The 16,455-nt window shown below is 44.3% G+C and overlaps 1 protein-coding gene and 1 non-coding gene across 6 annotated transcripts in view; one reads left to right on the top strand and one right to left on the bottom strand.

Moving 5' to 3' along the window:
• CLASP1 (cytoplasmic linker associated protein 1) overlaps positions 1-16,455 on the bottom strand; it is a 169,686-nt gene that overhangs the window by 126,343 nt on the left and 26,888 nt on the right. The window lies entirely within an intron of this gene.
• LOC127386767 (U4atac minor spliceosomal RNA) lies at positions 711-825 on the top strand. The gene has a single exon (XR_007889975.1). It is a non-coding gene; the product is annotated as a U4atac minor spliceosomal RNA (small nuclear RNA).

Here is a 16,455-nt window from a genome sequence, read left to right as displayed (position 1 = left end):
CCAAATACTTGTGTGACATAACTGAAGCCCAGGGAATAACAGTGGGAGAGGAGCTTCAGTTGAGGAGGCTACAGATCAAAAAACCCACTGATTAACTTTGCTTCACTCCACAAAAAAATGGTTTGTATACTGAATATACAGTGTAGCTCGTGCACTAAGTACTCGAGGAGACCCTACAGATCATAAGTCTGGTACAAGACAGCTCTGCAGGTTTTTTGTGAGGTGCTGAGGGTAGTAACTGCTGGGAGCGCTACAGACAGCCAGGCTTCTGAGGCCATGTCACCAGGGCTGTCAGCCCCGCTCCCTGCGGAAGGTGTACGTGTGTATACACATCCTATATGTATATATACATGTCTGTATGTATCTCCACACACAGGCAGGCACGGCCGCGGCAGCTGGCGGGGCGGTGCAGCACCACGGGCGGGCGGCAGGGGGCGCGCTCCGCCGCCGCCACCGCCCGGCTGCCCACCCACTTATGCAAATACACTCCGGCAGGCGCAGAGCACTCTGGGTAGAGCCGCCACGGCCGAAAAAAGGCTTAAAACGGAGCCCGAGCCGCGACAGAAACGCCGCTTTCCGTGCCCCGACGCAGCGGAGCGCCGGCCCGGGCCAGGCGGGGGGACAGCGGGCCCGCCGGCGCGGCCGCCCCTCGCCTGCACCTAGAGCGCGGTCGGCTCTCCTGGAGCGGCGGCGCGCGCGGCGGTCCGCCAACCGTCCTTATCTGGGGGTGCGCGGCCGCCCGATGAGCGCCTGGCGAGGGCGGCCCTGCTGACACCGCAACAACACAGTCGCGCCCGCCTTGCGCGAGGCGCAATTTTTGGAACCCCGCACCGCGTGCCCGGCGCGATGCGATCACGGCAGGTCCGGGTGGACCCGTGTCTGTCCTAGTGCCGCTTCCCGGCGCGGCGTGCGCTGACCCGTACGCTGACCCCCGCGCACGCCGCCCGCTGCCGGGGCAGCAGCGCTTCCCGCCGCTGTCCGCACCGACCTTGCCGCCTCCTCCAGCACCCCCGCTCACCAACCCTCCCTCCCTCCCGCTGAGGCTGCCCTGGCCGCCGCAGCTGCTCTACCCTCCTCCGGTTGGTCCGCAACCCGAGCTCTCCACCCCTCATCCTGCCCTATGGATTCACTCCAAATTCAGCTTTGTAGCAGCAAGGGAGCCAAGAACGATGTGCAGAGGAAGCAGCTATTCCATATCAAGCCTCCTAAAAAGAAGCTTCACCATCAAAGCACCTGGATCCTGACTTTTTCCCAACATACCACTTGACCTTCTCCTAACAATCCTCCAAACACAGCAACAGAGCCTTCAATCATGTCACTTTTCTAATTCAACACCATTTGCAGCCTGCCAACAAGGTCTAGATTCTACCCACAGGCCAAGCTAGAATTTTCCCCATGCTTTTATAAGCTGTGTGTCATTTGCACATTCATCTTGCACACCGGATTTAATCTACCAGTGACAAATGCTTGGCCAGGTCCAGACCCTGCTGCCTGAAGCCTTCATCCCTGCCACTTGCCTGCCAGCTCCCTGGGCTCCTCCAGGCTGGGCTCCAGCAGCAGAACCCCAGCAAGAGGACAGGCTCTACATCCTCATTAGCTCAGAGGTGCTGTTAAGAAAAGTCACTGGGACTCTGAACACCAGCCATCCTTCACAGCTGTCTGATCAGAGCCCCATCACAGCAGCATCCTGCATGAAGAAGTGTATTGCAGCTGCCTGCAATTACAGGGGTGCCCTGGGGATAAACGTAACCCCGGGAGAGGAAGGGATGCATCTCTTCTTCAAACTGCCTGCAAGCTGGAAAGAGCGAGAGGAACACATCACTGAAATATTAAATGAAACCATCGCAGTGCAAACACAGCCAGTTACCCTGCAGATTGCCCCCAGGATAAGCTGAGCCTCCCAAGACTTTCTGCTGTTGTGCTTATAGAAATGGAGAACTAATTAGCACCGTGATTACAGTGGTGGCTTGGAAAGCTATCGAGGAAACAAACACTTGAGGTGACCAGATGTTACTCCTTCCATGCTGGATTCATGTATCAACCCTGATGTGCCATCTGCCTCTGAAGCTGCCCAAAGGTCAAAGGTGGAAAGTTGAAATAGTGTATGGATTAACAGATCTGTTGGATCTCAGAGAGAACAGAAAACCCAAGAGGCACGACTGGCAAATGAATGACACATGAATTGAATTCCAGCCCTTGCTGCATTGGGTTGACTGCACTTCAGAGCACACCTCAGTTCACTACCGAAGGAGCTATGGAAGCTCTGCTGGAATTAACACACTCGTATGACCAGGAGACACCTCAAAAGCAGGGAGACTGTGAGGCAGAGCTGGAAAAGCAACAGGCCCTGTCAGCAGCCAGCCCATTGCTGTGATCTTGCAGCACACCCCTCCCCAGGAAAGCCAGCTGGCAGGCACCACTCCACAAAGGCACAGGAAGGGCAACTCTCCATCCAAAATTTCAGATAACATTGCAGTGCTGATAACTACAGAGCTATTTCAGGCCTTTACATCAGAGCACGTCTTTGCTTCACGCTTCAAGCAAGGCAGGACTCAACTCACCAGTAACTCTAGTAGCACAGAGGCCCCCAACCCTCAACCAAGACAATACCAGGGCAGGAGCTGCTACTTTTATCCCCTTACTTAACACAGGCTCCTAAAAGAGCCATCTCTGGTCTCCCAAGCCCACTGCAGAAACACAGTGGCACAGCCACAGGTCTGCAGCTCAGGTACTTTGCTTATTTGACACTGAGGTTCCTCAAGACAGTCAATAAAGCAATTTGTGCCATCCAGTATTCAGCTCAATTGGCATCTGCTGCTAATTTGTAATGTCTCAGAGTACTTTCCATGGGGCTGTCAGCAAGCCCTTCTGCTGCCTCACTCCAGCTGCCAGGTCTAAAGGCACTATCATTCCCAGTAAAAAGGTTCTAGTTAGTTCCCAGGATGCAACAAAGCCTTTCTCAGGACAGATGATACTATTTTTTAAGAGGTCATAAAAAAAAAAAACTTCATTCAAAAAACTCAAAGCATCTGTCCTTTAATACCTGGGTGGTGTTGAAAGGCTTGTAGGCTGCTCCATGTATCACAGAGCAGCTCCATGTATCAGAAAGCAGAAAGCCTACCATCATCTGCTCTAGCAGTAAATGCTCACCAAGGAAGCAGATTTGTGAAAAAGAACACTTCAGCTTCAAAAGAACACATTCAGAAAACTGACACAGCACTGATGCCCCACATCACTGCCTGATGACCCCTACTAATCAGACAGGAAGCAGTTCTAATTCCTCAAGACATAGAACATCCACTGTAACTGAGCTGGACACTCAAGACCAAGCAAGAGCTAAAATTAGCTGACATTTGCAAATTTAGTTTTGAAATTGGGTAGGTATTTTGGGTCAGTACAGCAGCAATAATACAACTCCCATCAGGGAAAGAAACATGAAATTAGTTTATGAAATGATGACTGCTGTATTCCATCTGCACACAAATAGAACTACATTCATCCTGGAGAAGTCCATCCCCTTCTGCTGTTCCAGTAGCCAACATTTCACGTTTCAAGGCAGGACCACATCTGCACTGGCAACTTGAGTTGCCCAACAATCCCACTACAGACAGGTCATATGAGCTTTTCTGTAAAACACAGTTTGCAAAACCAACACCAAACAAGGAGGCAGCAACAGCAATACAACTGGTTTCACTGGCATGACTACAAGCTGTGGTTAAACAGCTGAGCAAGGGAAGACTTGAAATAGTTCTTCCTGGGTTCTCTCTTTACACCCATGAGATACCACCCATTCTGTCTCAGACATCACCTTCAAAATTCATGAACAATTCTGAATGCTGGGTCATTGATTTGTCATTCAATACAGCAATGTCTCAAAAGAGTGGCTTTTGGTGTGGCCATGTAAGTTTTCCTATTGGAACCAAGACCACAATCTCCTGGAGCAGCTTCCTGGGGCAAAAATACCCCTTTTATTTCTCATAACCTATAGACAGATTTGTAGATTTGTGAGATTTAGAGAATTTAACTAATCATCATGGGAACTCCAATTTTCAAACACAGCAGTGACTTTTCTTCTGTTTAAGATGCTGAGGACAAGCTAGACATCCATTTTGGATTTAGAAGGAAGGGGAAAGAGCTATAGAAACCTTTCAGAAGGTTTTTTTGCCCTCCTATACAGCCAGTCATTCTGCCCAGAACAAGGAACTACTCTACGCAATACCAGGTACACCAGATCCTGTACACTGGAAAGTATCAGCACAGAGAGGCTCCTTACAGCACGTAACTGTGCAGAAAATCCAACTAGCAGCACACTCAACAGACCTGGCAGGATTTAAACCCCAAATCAGCTTTCATCTCTGTATCCCTTTTCCCTGTCTCTTCCACCTCATGCTTGAAGACCTTTTCTCCTAGCAGTATATCCAGATATGCATTGCTCTTCCTTCCCCACAGTCCATGCTCAGCTTCCAGGGAAGCAGCACTCATGGTAATACATCAGGAGACTTTGCAGTTAAAGGTAGAGTCCCAATTTACACCAGTTTCCTGGCTGAATTATCCTAAGCACTCCTGAAAATCATCAGCAGCAAACATTGTTTCAGAAAGGTAGTCCTGGTTTTGCAGCACCTTACAGATATAGATACCTGCATAGCATGTACTCAATGCTTTGTGTCTTCACATAAAGCAACATCAAAAGGAAAATACCTGCACTACCAACTGCTGAAGCCTTTGGTTCCTCACCACAAAGCTGTTAAACACATTAGTCACAAACACTGCCACCGTTCTGTACATTTCCATTGCCCCCAGCTGAGCACTTACACTTACAGCCAAGTCCTCGGCCATTAAGGAAAAATGGCTGTAGCTCTGTGAGCACTGATGAGATCACACCTGTGTGTGTCACCTGGGGTTCAGGACCACCACATCCTTGAATGAGCTTGTAGCTTTGGGGACAAGTTGCATCTCAGGAGCCCAAAGGCAAAATGAAGCATCATAGAATAAGTGCTAAGATCTCTTACAGAAAAGCAACAAGAATGTCAGGGAAAGGAAAAAAGCTATTCCAATGCCCTGCTTTATTTTCTTGGGAAAACTGAAAGCTTTTATCATGGCAAAACTGCAAGCCTTCATTATGACAACTAGTAAATTGCTAGTGTAGCCATATGCCTTATTAACAGGCCAGATTGGTTTTTTAAAAGTGTTTTTCCCTCCATTAGAGGCAAAACCCTGCTACAGTGCACAGAGAAAGCCAAAAAAAACAAATTGCACTGGTAATCCACCTTTAGGCAGAACTATATTAGCTGGGGCACCTCAGAGCCCAATGCCATCTCCAACACCTACAAGAATAGAAAGTGCTCAGGACATTTTTAAATTGAAGAAGTGATTCTGAGGTTTTAGACAGCATCTGGCTAAAACAAGGCAAACAACATAGCAGGTAATCACCCACAGTGTTCTCTGCTCCCTTAGGGCTCCAGAAGAGTGGCAAGAGGATGAGGTGAGGATGCTCAAATACCCAGCTACCCCCCTTGACCACTAGCACCAGACACTATAAGCTTTTATGAGGAATGGCAATCCTGCAAAGTGATGACAGACTGCATGGACAGTCCCGTGAGGAGGACATCAAATAGGTGTAAACACAGCCAAGACCCACTAGCTGCTGGTAACGTGGAAAAAAAAAACAAAACCTGAGGAACTCTCAAGGGAGGCCAAGTAGTCACTGTGGTGAGGAGTCAACAGAAGCTGACTGAGGGTAATTACCAGGTGCTAACATCTCTGGCTAGATCACAGCTAATGAAGCTTTAATTCTTGCCTTGTTTGGTAAGAAAAAAAACACATGGAATTAAGAGTGCAATAGTATTTTCAGCAGCCACAGCCTTTGCAAAACTCTGGAAACACCCAAAGACTGGACCTTTTCACAGCAGCTCCCAGCCCTGCACAGACTGCCTGCTCAGCATCTACCATATGCTCCCACACCCTTGAGAAGAGTCTCCAGACACAAACCACTAGGACCTAATAGTACAACAAGGAAACACAGAATCATAGAGGAGAACTCCAATGAGAAAAAGAAAGGTACAAGATGCCTTCATTAGCTGCAGGAAGACAATGGCCCAAAACCTAAACAAACCAACACTCCAAAACACCAAACACTTCAAGGGAAGAAAAGTGAATTCTTCATGCTGCATTGCTTGAAGGAGCCAGCATTTTCTTAAGGGAAAAAAAAACAAACAACAAGCCATCTGAGCAACTGAGAGCACAAGTGGAAAACCAATTGGAAAATTATAGGGACAAACCACGTACCTTTTGGCTTCTATATCCAGCTCGAAAAAACACATTTAAGCAAGTCGGGCAAATAGTTCCTATTGATGGTCTAGCACCGCAACTACATAAACAAACATCCCTCACATATAGAGGTTCCACAAATTCTTGTGGTTTAATACAAGAAAAAAAAATAATTAAATGTTCAACTAAATCATTAGCTCTTGGGTTAATTATCTTAAATGGAAATCAAACTGAAGTACATCAGAGGAACAGAAGCTTTAAATGAAATACAAGAAACTACTCAGCTCAGCACAGGGCACACAAACAGCTGACACCCTGGGAAAGCACAAACAGATGAGGCAGGTACCTCCAGGACAGGCTCTACTCATCTTTCACAATGTTTTTACTACATTTATCTCTCCTTCACAACTCACATCATCATTTTCAACACAAAGGGTAAGCTGAATCAAGTGTTTCAATACCCAGTTTTATTGTGATTTTAAAGATCCTTGTTTTATAATTGTCTTAGTTGTTTGCTCTCACTTTTTATCAAAAACAGCCTCCTAACTTTCTGCTCAACAGGATATACTTTATATTTATGCAAGCAGTTAATAGCACAGCACACTAAAAAAACGTGAAAACTTAAGAATTTTAATATACCTTAGCAAAAAAAGAGGCTGCGTCGTGTTTCAGAGAGGGAGGGGCTTTTCTCACCCCAACACTGCAGAAACTTGAAGCAACACTGAAAATAACCTTGAAGAAAAAAATGTAACCTGCTGGATGCAGGTCACATTTCACCTCAGAAGGGGAATGGAACAGCTATTATTCAAATTGTTTATTTTAGTTAAAATAAACAGGTTTGGGTTTTGGTGGTTTATTTGGTTTTGGTTTTAAGAAATGTAGAAATATTTGTAATTTGCCATGGAAGAGACTCAAAAGACTCAGGTACCCCCCCCGTCACCACAAGCAGGTTCAAAGGCAGAATTTAATTGTCTTGTTTTCAAGATCCTAAGGGAGGCTTGTTGGAGTTTTTGAAAGCACAGACTAGGTGACAGCTCAAACAGAAATCAGCAGCACTAAGACCTATAAAAATGTGCCCTTCACATCTTTGAGACTGCTTTGTCCTATGCTGTCTTTTTCTTTTCATACAGGTTGAAAGTCGTGCAAGCCTTCCTGCTGCAATTTGACAAGTGGTTACTTGACTTTGAGGCAACTACTCAAAACTGAAGTGCCCCATTAGTATTAAGCAATATCTTTTAGACAGAAGGGGAAGCAGTCATTCCGAGAACTCCCAGAACCAAGACCTGGTGTCTTGTGAATTCTGAAACACCACACTCACAATGGTGGACAAGATAATGTGATATTGTTAACCTGCCCTGAAAAGGATGCCAGAATGTTTACTCCCATTCCATCCAGCCCTCCTGCACATTCTGCACAGCATAAAAAGACACAACAGCTCTTTAGCATAAGAAGAGGGCCCACCAATAAAAACAGGCTAGACAGGATCTCCAGAGACCAAATAGTCCAACACTACACCCACCCCACTGCTCAAAACTAGACCAGGTTGGTCACAATTCTACAAAGCATTTGATTTGATTCTTAATATATAAGACTTAAGCTGTCATTGACTTCACATGTTCATTAATCTTGAAATAGTTTTGTATATTCTAGCTAGAAGCAGCCCTGTCAATTCATGAATTGATTAAACTAACTTCTGTGTCACTAACAATATGATCTTACTGGCACACTGTGAAACAGCAGAACTGATAGTATTTTTTTTAAATCCTGCTCTACAAATAATCTCCAGCTATGTGATCTGATCCATGACAATTCTGGACTTCAATAGGCTTTCATGAAGGTATAAAGGACCTGAGACATGGATTAGGTAGTAAATTCAGCACATACATGTCAAGTTCAAGTATTTCCAGCCATAGCAGGACTTGGTACACTCTTTTCAGTGAAGAAACAGCAATGGGTTTTTGACTTATTTATCTACAAGGGTTTGTTTAACTTGACATAATCTGATAAAATTAAAAAGTTCAAAGTTATACACAGTGATAGGTTCCAATTACTACTCTATCAGTCCGTGTCAACAGCAACTTTGTTTAGGAAGGAAGAGGGATAGCTGCCTCCAAGTCTTTTACAGTCTACAGCAGACAGTATTTCAGAAGAACAGGAGATTGAGTTTCACAGATAGTAGCTATGTCAGACTAGAAAACAACATGTAGAGAAAGAGGAGTTAAGACATGATGATGCCTGAGGATAACACCAAGAAACATAACATGCTTTCCTGATACCAGTGATTGTGGTGCAGGTTAGAGATCAAGTTGCTGCTTCTGGTTTCTGCACACATGTTGTAAGAAAAGGCAACTACATCAGTTGCTAAATCTTCCACAAAACAAATACCACCAACTGATTAGGAGGGGGATCCAGCTACAGTTACATCTGTTCTTACCCTCCATCTCTGTAAGCTAACTGCACTTCCCTGCACTCTAGTAAGATAGTAAATATAAGCTAGTGTTTTTTTCAAGAACTTTCATATCCTCATCTGGAACTACAGAATGTTATTACTATCATAAACTTGTCACACTGAGGTCTAGCAGTACAGTCTGTATGTTGGAAAGTATTATTTGGCTACTTCATACACATCTGCCTGCAGTGTTGGGACTGTGCCAGCATGCAGTCCAGTTACAAATGAAGTTCAGCCTGAAATCTATCTATATATGCAGGGGAAAAAAAAACCATACAGAGCTACTTGCACACTCACATCACCATTTAAAGGTATTTCTCCTCCATCCTTTAAAGGATTTGAAATTTTTTGAGATCACATATATACATTCTATTCCTTGACTTCCAATTCAAACATCAAAGATAATGCCACAAACACAAAGCAACACAGAAGTACAGAGAAGATTCATTAACTCTTTTCTTTAAAGGACTGCAAGAGATGCGCAGGCTCTGCACTGTTTTTTGATTTATCTTGACTTTTTAATCAAAGGCAAGGAGTTCAGATTTGCTGCTGTGGGCCAGATTCTGACCCATCAGACTAGCATAAACCCAGAATCCGAAGCCAGCTGTCTGCACTAACATCATGCTCCCCAGAAACAGAACAGGGGAAGCTGTAGTCACTGCATACTTCTACCATTTGATGACTTAACTCAGACCTTAAAGGTCACCTAAATTGTATTAGATAGGGAAAAAATAATTCTAGAAATAGATTTTTAGCTACTAAGCTAATTTAAAGATCATATGATCTATTTAGTAGACCAAAGAGTTGCCTGGGTATGTGCTAACATTACATATGCCTTGACAATTTTTTTAAGTGACTTGTTAAATAACCCAAGAGAGCAGAAACTTTATTTTGCAAGACAGATTCAGTTGCATTACTTTTCCTTAAAATTTTCCTTGATCGGTAGATTATTAGAACTAGAAGGCAGGATCTGGCAGCATAAACAGTTTGCTTTTATCCCCAGCAAGAAACACAAGGTCTCAGGCAAAATATCCATGGAAAACAACCTAAGTCCCTGCTCCTCAGAACTTAGTCTAAAATCCCTTATCAGGATGGTTTGAGAAGGGATATAATAGTAACCAACACCCATTGTATTGTTCTTTTTGCCTGTGTAAAGTAGCATGTAGGCAAATAGCACCCTTGTAGCCTACACTGTCTCTGCAAGGACAAAAGGAGGTTTTGTGTCCAACTTTACAGAGAAACTGGTACACTCCCAGCTGACTCTGAGCACCACAAAACAGGCCTACAGCAGAGCCAGGATTAGGCTCCCAGGTCTGCTTCCCAAGCCGTTGGTCAGGTCTTCTTCATCTCTGGGTCTGAACTGTCTCTACCCAGAGCACTTGCAACTTGAGCTGACAGCAGTTGGCAAACTGCACTAAGCCTGGGAAGGTTAACAAACAACATCAGAAGAGATCTTAATTCAGCCCTCTGGAGTGGAGAACCAACAACCCAGCCAGCTGACAGAAAGCAACATAGGGGTAAGCTGTTTTCTACTACAAATTACATCCTGCCTAAACAGACTTCAGAGAATGTTTTTTACTACTGTGCCCACCCAGTAAAAGCCTGAAAGTCACTTCAAGTAGGATCCAATACTTGCACTTCCCATCAGGGCCCTATCACAACAGTGCCTCTCATACCTTCAGTGTTCTGGGTTTTCGTTAAGTCCAAGGAAAGACAGGTTTATATGATAAAGGCCCTACAGAAGAACCTAGCAGTAATTGTCAGACCATGGCTGGAGGATTTCTAACTTCAAATCTCTGTGGCCCCTGCTACCTGAACATAGCTGCCACACAACCAAGCTAAGCAAAAAGCAAGCCCAGCATGTGCCATGCTTAGGAGGGAGCTTGACAGACACCACAGCTCTCCAGCCCCACCAAGTTAAAGCAGAAGAGCAAAAGTCAAGCCAGTTTTCTGCTCACAACTGCAGTTCAGAAACTTCTTTTGAGGCAGGCCTAAATGCTATTGTTCACTCCTTTCAAGCTCTCCCTGTGTGCATTCAGCATCTCTCAAGACAGCAGTGTGTTGCAGATCAGCTTCAGAGAACACGTGAAGTGTGCCCTTCCTCAGGCTGCAAAACTAAGGAGGAACACCAAAAAGGTTGCTCCATCAAGGAATGGATACTGAATACTGCTAATACACAGTAACAGACCAAAGCACTATTAACATCACCAGTTACTTCTACCATGTATCTCAGATTGCTGTAAGACACTTTATAAGCACAATGACCACCAAGGAAAACTACAGCCCAACTGACTTGTCCAGGACTCTTCTGCTGCAAGCCTCCAAGAACATTTCTCTTCTCCACTGTTCTTTCCAGGCTGTAAATGCAATAAGTTCACTCAGAGGAGACTGACTTGGGCTCTATCTCCAAGAGCAAAATTCTCTGTGCACACAGATCAATTCTACCATCTTCTACTGATCCCCTTCCCCAGAAATGCCTTTAATTCATATCATCACATTCTTGATCACAGCAGAAGTTCCTACCCAGGGTGACAAATCAACATTGTGACCTTCTTGTCTACCACAGCACAAAGCTTCACAATGCTGTCTCCTTGATATGACTGTAGCTACACTCACTCCCATCTGCCAGCGTGCTCTTTTCCCTGCCACATGCTGTGCCTTTCTAGAGACCACAAGTATCTCTGCCTACAAAGTCTTCAAAGCTTCATCCCCTATCTCCCACATCTCTGTTAATGACACTGACACAGAACTGGAGCTAGAAGCCAGGGCAGCTAGTGTAAAATGGCTAAAGATTCATTTAGCAGGTTCCTTAATTCAATAATGAAAGTGTTGCACCTCCAACGGCACATGATCCCTCAGTCTAAGAAAGGCATAAGCAAGGCCTCTGCCCTTGAGCAGCTCTATCTACAGGCCAGGGAGCTGATTGTTCTCCACCCTTCAATTACTTATCACCTTTCTGGGATGAAAGAACAGTGTGCCCTTATCCTGGAATCACACTAGATCTAGCAATTAGAGGATACTTAGCACAGACAAAATTCTGCCAATGCACTGCAGAACAAAGCACAAACTACCAGCCTCTGGCAGAAACTACACTGGAGAGACTTTGCTAGCATGGGCTTGAACAAGAGTGGTGATCAACTTTTCCTATATCCTTCAGAAGGATAAAAGAGAAAACCTGTTAGATTAGCTAGAAAGGAAATTAAGCATGAAGAGCAGAAGGGCACTGGAACAGACTAATTCAGGAGGCTCTGCAATTTTCACAGGATGCATTTTAACCATTGGTTGGATTTAACATCTGACAGAAGACATCTGGTTGCCTTCTGTGAACAAGAAACTGGATTTAACTATTTCCTGAAGTCCCTTATTTACAATACCTATAAAGCCTCAAAAGTTCCTCCCTGCCTAGAAATACAGTATCAGCAAAGTAACTTACGTTACTAGTTGGTAAACATCCTTTGTGAACAATAGAAGGCAAACTGACAATAGACTTTTATTAGCAATCCACTGTAGACATAAATTACAAGTTACTCCCCAGGGTAAGGTTGACACTCTTGTTAACAAAACTTTCCAACACTGGCTTAACTCAAGATTTATGTACAACCACAAAGCACTAAAAGGCTAAGTTGAACCTCAGACTCCCTCTTCTGACACCCAAACCATAGCCATCCTTTCTTTCCCTGCACTACACCAATGACACCAACTTAAACAAACACAAATAAAATTTTCTTGACAAAAAACTTATTTTGGGTTCAGTTTTAAAAATTATGAAACATACATGTAATGAGATTTCTTGGCAGAGTAAGCTAGGCAAGTGCTCACTCACAGAGAACATGAAAGAGCTTCCTCCTTCCCGCAAGCAAGATGCAAGCAGGCATTTGGATTCTATTGCGCTGCGCTGGTCCAAGACCCAATAAAATTCCTCATACTTGACATTCATTATTCAACAGCAAACAATAGGTCCTAATAAACTTTGGGCTATTCAGAACAGTTTTCTAATAACCCCATACATCTAACTTCACAGACCACACATGCTGGACACCACATGAACGGGATCAAGGTTAGTTATTCAGCATACTTTGTACCAGCTTCAGTCTCACTGTGACTCAGTTGTGCTGCTCTGCCACAGCAAGACTGAAGTCAGAAAAAACACAGAGCAGCCTTTCTGCAATTAAATTGAACCCACTTATAGAACTAAGTGAGCTAAACCTCATAAAAAAAGTCCGCAGGCCACTCAAATATAAAATTCACTTTAGGCTTATAGTATTTTAGCTCATTAGGGACAAGTTTAAAGTGAACTGTACAAAAGTATGTCAAAAAGGGAATTTTCATTATTTCCCAAGCTTTACAATATCTAAGTGTCTTCCCTCTATGTAGTTGAGATCCACCACTGAATGAAACCTCAAGGCAAGGTCTATGCTGAGAAGCACTCACACATCATCCTTAGCTGTTGGCTCTGGAGTGGGTAAGAAACAAGCTGATCTTAACTTGGGCATCCTTCTCCAGCTACAGGTCTTGATATCAGCTCCCAGTTTCAAATCACTACAATGGCCTTACACAACCAGTATCCTGAACTTAATAAGCACATATTTTCCCAAAAGAACAGAGAATCAAGAAGAAGGAAAGACATTATACACTTGGACACTGTATGCTGCCAGCCAGTGGCAGAGCTGTCAGCTGAACCCAAGTCTGCAACAGCCCAGTTCCTGCATGAAGAATGAGCCTCGTACATATCCTGACTCAAGCTGTGAGGTTCACAACCTGTGCTCCTAGGCCGTGCAAACAGACTCGCTGATCCTCATACAAGTGAAGATATTAAACAGTACTGGAAACAGGAAAAAGAGGGGAAAAAATGGAAAAAAGTTACTTGGAAACAAAAACTTTATTTTAAAACCTTATCTCAGGAGCTTTTTTTTCTATGGATAGCCTGAATACCATAAAGGCAGAGACCACCAAAACACATTCATTACCAGAGGCTATTTGTACACATTAACATGTAGCACTTGTATCACTTTACTGCAATACCCATTCATCTTAAAACCACAAGGGAAGAAAATACAGTTTAGCTCATGGTTAAGGTTTCCTAAAAAGCTATATGTAGTCCCTGAATGCTCCAACACTTTCTTCAGAGCTTTCCCCTGAAAACATACAAACAAAAAGGGCTAGAGATTTGCAAGTGGGCCACTCTGCACTGCTGCTAGAACTGTGTGTCTTCTTCCTTTCTCCATCACAGAGAACAGGAGGCTACCGGCAGGGGCAGTGTCTCCTTTTTGCCTGCAAACACTACAAGTGGGACAGAAATACCAAGAAAAGTCTGCTGATGTCTGCAAGGTACAAAAAACTCTCATGAGCTACCCTGCAAATACGCTGGACTGCTGTTCTGACTTCCTACACAGAAAACCCTCATTGTGGTACAGACCTGTGGTTTTCAAACCTGGATTTTGTCATTAACACCTCTATTTTATAGCCTCAGCAAGTAAAGAAGGAAGAAGGGTTTGCTGCAAGCTAAGAGTCAATGGCAGGCTCTTCAGTATTAGCCATTCTTCATTATTTCTCTCCTCTAAACTGACATTAAACAAAATCCACACAGCTCCTTCACAGGTCAGGCTGGGAGCAGAACTAGTTGGCTAACAGAGATCTACAACAGAAGCTTTCTTCTTTCATACCTACACTATGCAATACATTCAGGGAGGGGGAAATGGTAAGGCTCTGCCCTCTAGTTATTTCCCAAGAGCCCAAAATACTGGAGGCATAATCGCAATTAACTGCTGCTAAGGCCACCAGCTCAGCAGCAACTAAGCCTTTACTGCAGCTTCTGAGGGAATTCAATGCAGTAGTCTGAAGGCTGGAGTAAACAGACAAGACTCAGCAACCAAATCCTGCCAATACACTTCTCCCTTCTTTAAATAGCCTTCTCGAGACCTGGGGGAACAAGACAACATTAATCTGGAAGAAGAAGCATCTGCATGTGGCATTAGCTAGAGCACCTGAATATACAAGCAAGAGAGAAAACACCTTTTCCCCTGGAGATAATGCCTGCAAGGGCACCTGATTTCCCAGCAAGCCTGTTCACAAGCAGAAACCCAGTTCCCACTCAGCTGCTCACAGTTCAGCAATCCAGGCAAATGGCATCTAACTTGTAATAGTAATCTTTAGATGCACACAAAACCCACCTACAGTAGTTTAATCGTGCTTTTACCTCTAAAGCAGCAAGACTAGTAAGCAAACCATCCAGCCTCTCTTGCACATAGCAAGGAATTTTTCTTCTCAACCGGAATTTGTGGAGCAGTCTCCATTCTTTTGGGAGTGACTTATAGCTTCACAGAAACTTAAGTGTGAAAATTATCCAGGGATTTCCTCTCTACTACCAAGTTCCCTTCCCTGCCAGTCTAATTCAGTCATGCAGACTGAGGTGGGCTCCCTCTCATCATGTCTGGTGCAAGCATTTTCCTAAGACTGGTTATGCACCTCTTCCTCCAAATGGAGGTGACAACACCACATGCCAGGCTCTGGTGTTCAGTCAAATCAGAGCTACCACACAAGCATGGTACACAAAAGCTTTGGGCTCTTTGGCCAGAGCTGTGGAGGGCAGAGACTGCAGGCAGAGCAAGAGCAATGTAGCCATTAGCCAAGCTAACTAATGCAACTGCTGGTGAAGCAAACGGGAGAAGGAAAAGTTTCTTCACGTGAAGCAGGGGACAGTGAGAAAGAACCTCTCCACTACTGTTTCGGCAAGCACCCATAACTTCAGTGCATTTTCTTTTCCATTCAGAGGGCAGAAGGGGAGCAGGGTACACTGCAAGTACGCTGCAACACTTTATATCCAAGTTACACAAGGGCTTATTTCTGTAACTCCAGAAATACTGTGTGGAAAACTTCAAATCAAGTCCAAGGAAACAAGAGAGAAGCACAGTCTTAACTCACGTCTAGCCTTGTTTTTACTGTTTGTTTTGCTTTTGTTTTAATTAAAGAGGAGACTGTCTGCTAACACAGTTTGGAAAACATTGTATCTCACAGCAAAGGACCATTCCGGCTGCCAGCAAGAATCAGAACAAGTTTCTGCTTGTAAAGAGAGGAAGGACATCAGGCAGGCACCTAGCTACCATGAACTTATGACACCTGCCTGCCACAGGAGCACATGGCCATCAGGACCAGCACGACTGAAACAAGGACAGCTCAGCAAGACATCAGGTGCAGCAGGGCCCTATCCTCTAGCACAGCCCCAAGGTGAGAGCTGTCATTCTCCCACTCATTCCATGTGCTGGGGGCTGAGCTTCCAGACCTGCTCCACACTCCACTGGCAGCCCAATTACTAGTTCAGAGGCCAAGGAGTACTACAATTCACTAGCCCATTGCCAAATTTTCCCTGTAGGATTGCCTTGCTACTTTTTCTGTGAACTAGGAACTAAATACAACCTCAGCCTTAATGTCTGGTGACTAAAGAACATGGCATCAGTATTTAAAGCAATACAATTCCCTTGACAGAAAACAATCCATTTGTGCCAAGCTCACTGTTCAAGCAGGTACAACAGCAAGCTTCAATGATGAGTTTAGCCATTCTGTTCATATGAAAAGTAATTCCAGATCCTTTTGGATGAAGAGTACAACAGAATTTATATTAATCTCCTCCTTCCAAAATGATTTTCTCTCTTTTGATCTAGCATCAAAGATTTTGGGATACGTGTATTATTAACTATGCCAATCAGAAAAAGCAATGAATCTCCAAACCAACTACTTACAGT

The sequence above is a fragment of the Apus apus genome, chromosome 6 (assembly GCF_020740795.1).
Source record: "Apus apus isolate bApuApu2 chromosome 6, bApuApu2.pri.cur, whole genome shotgun sequence".
NCBI lineage: Eukaryota > Metazoa > Chordata > Aves > Apodiformes > Apodidae > Apus > Apus apus.
Note: the sequence above shows the minus strand (reverse complement) of the source record. Positions and strands in the feature narration are given on the sequence as shown.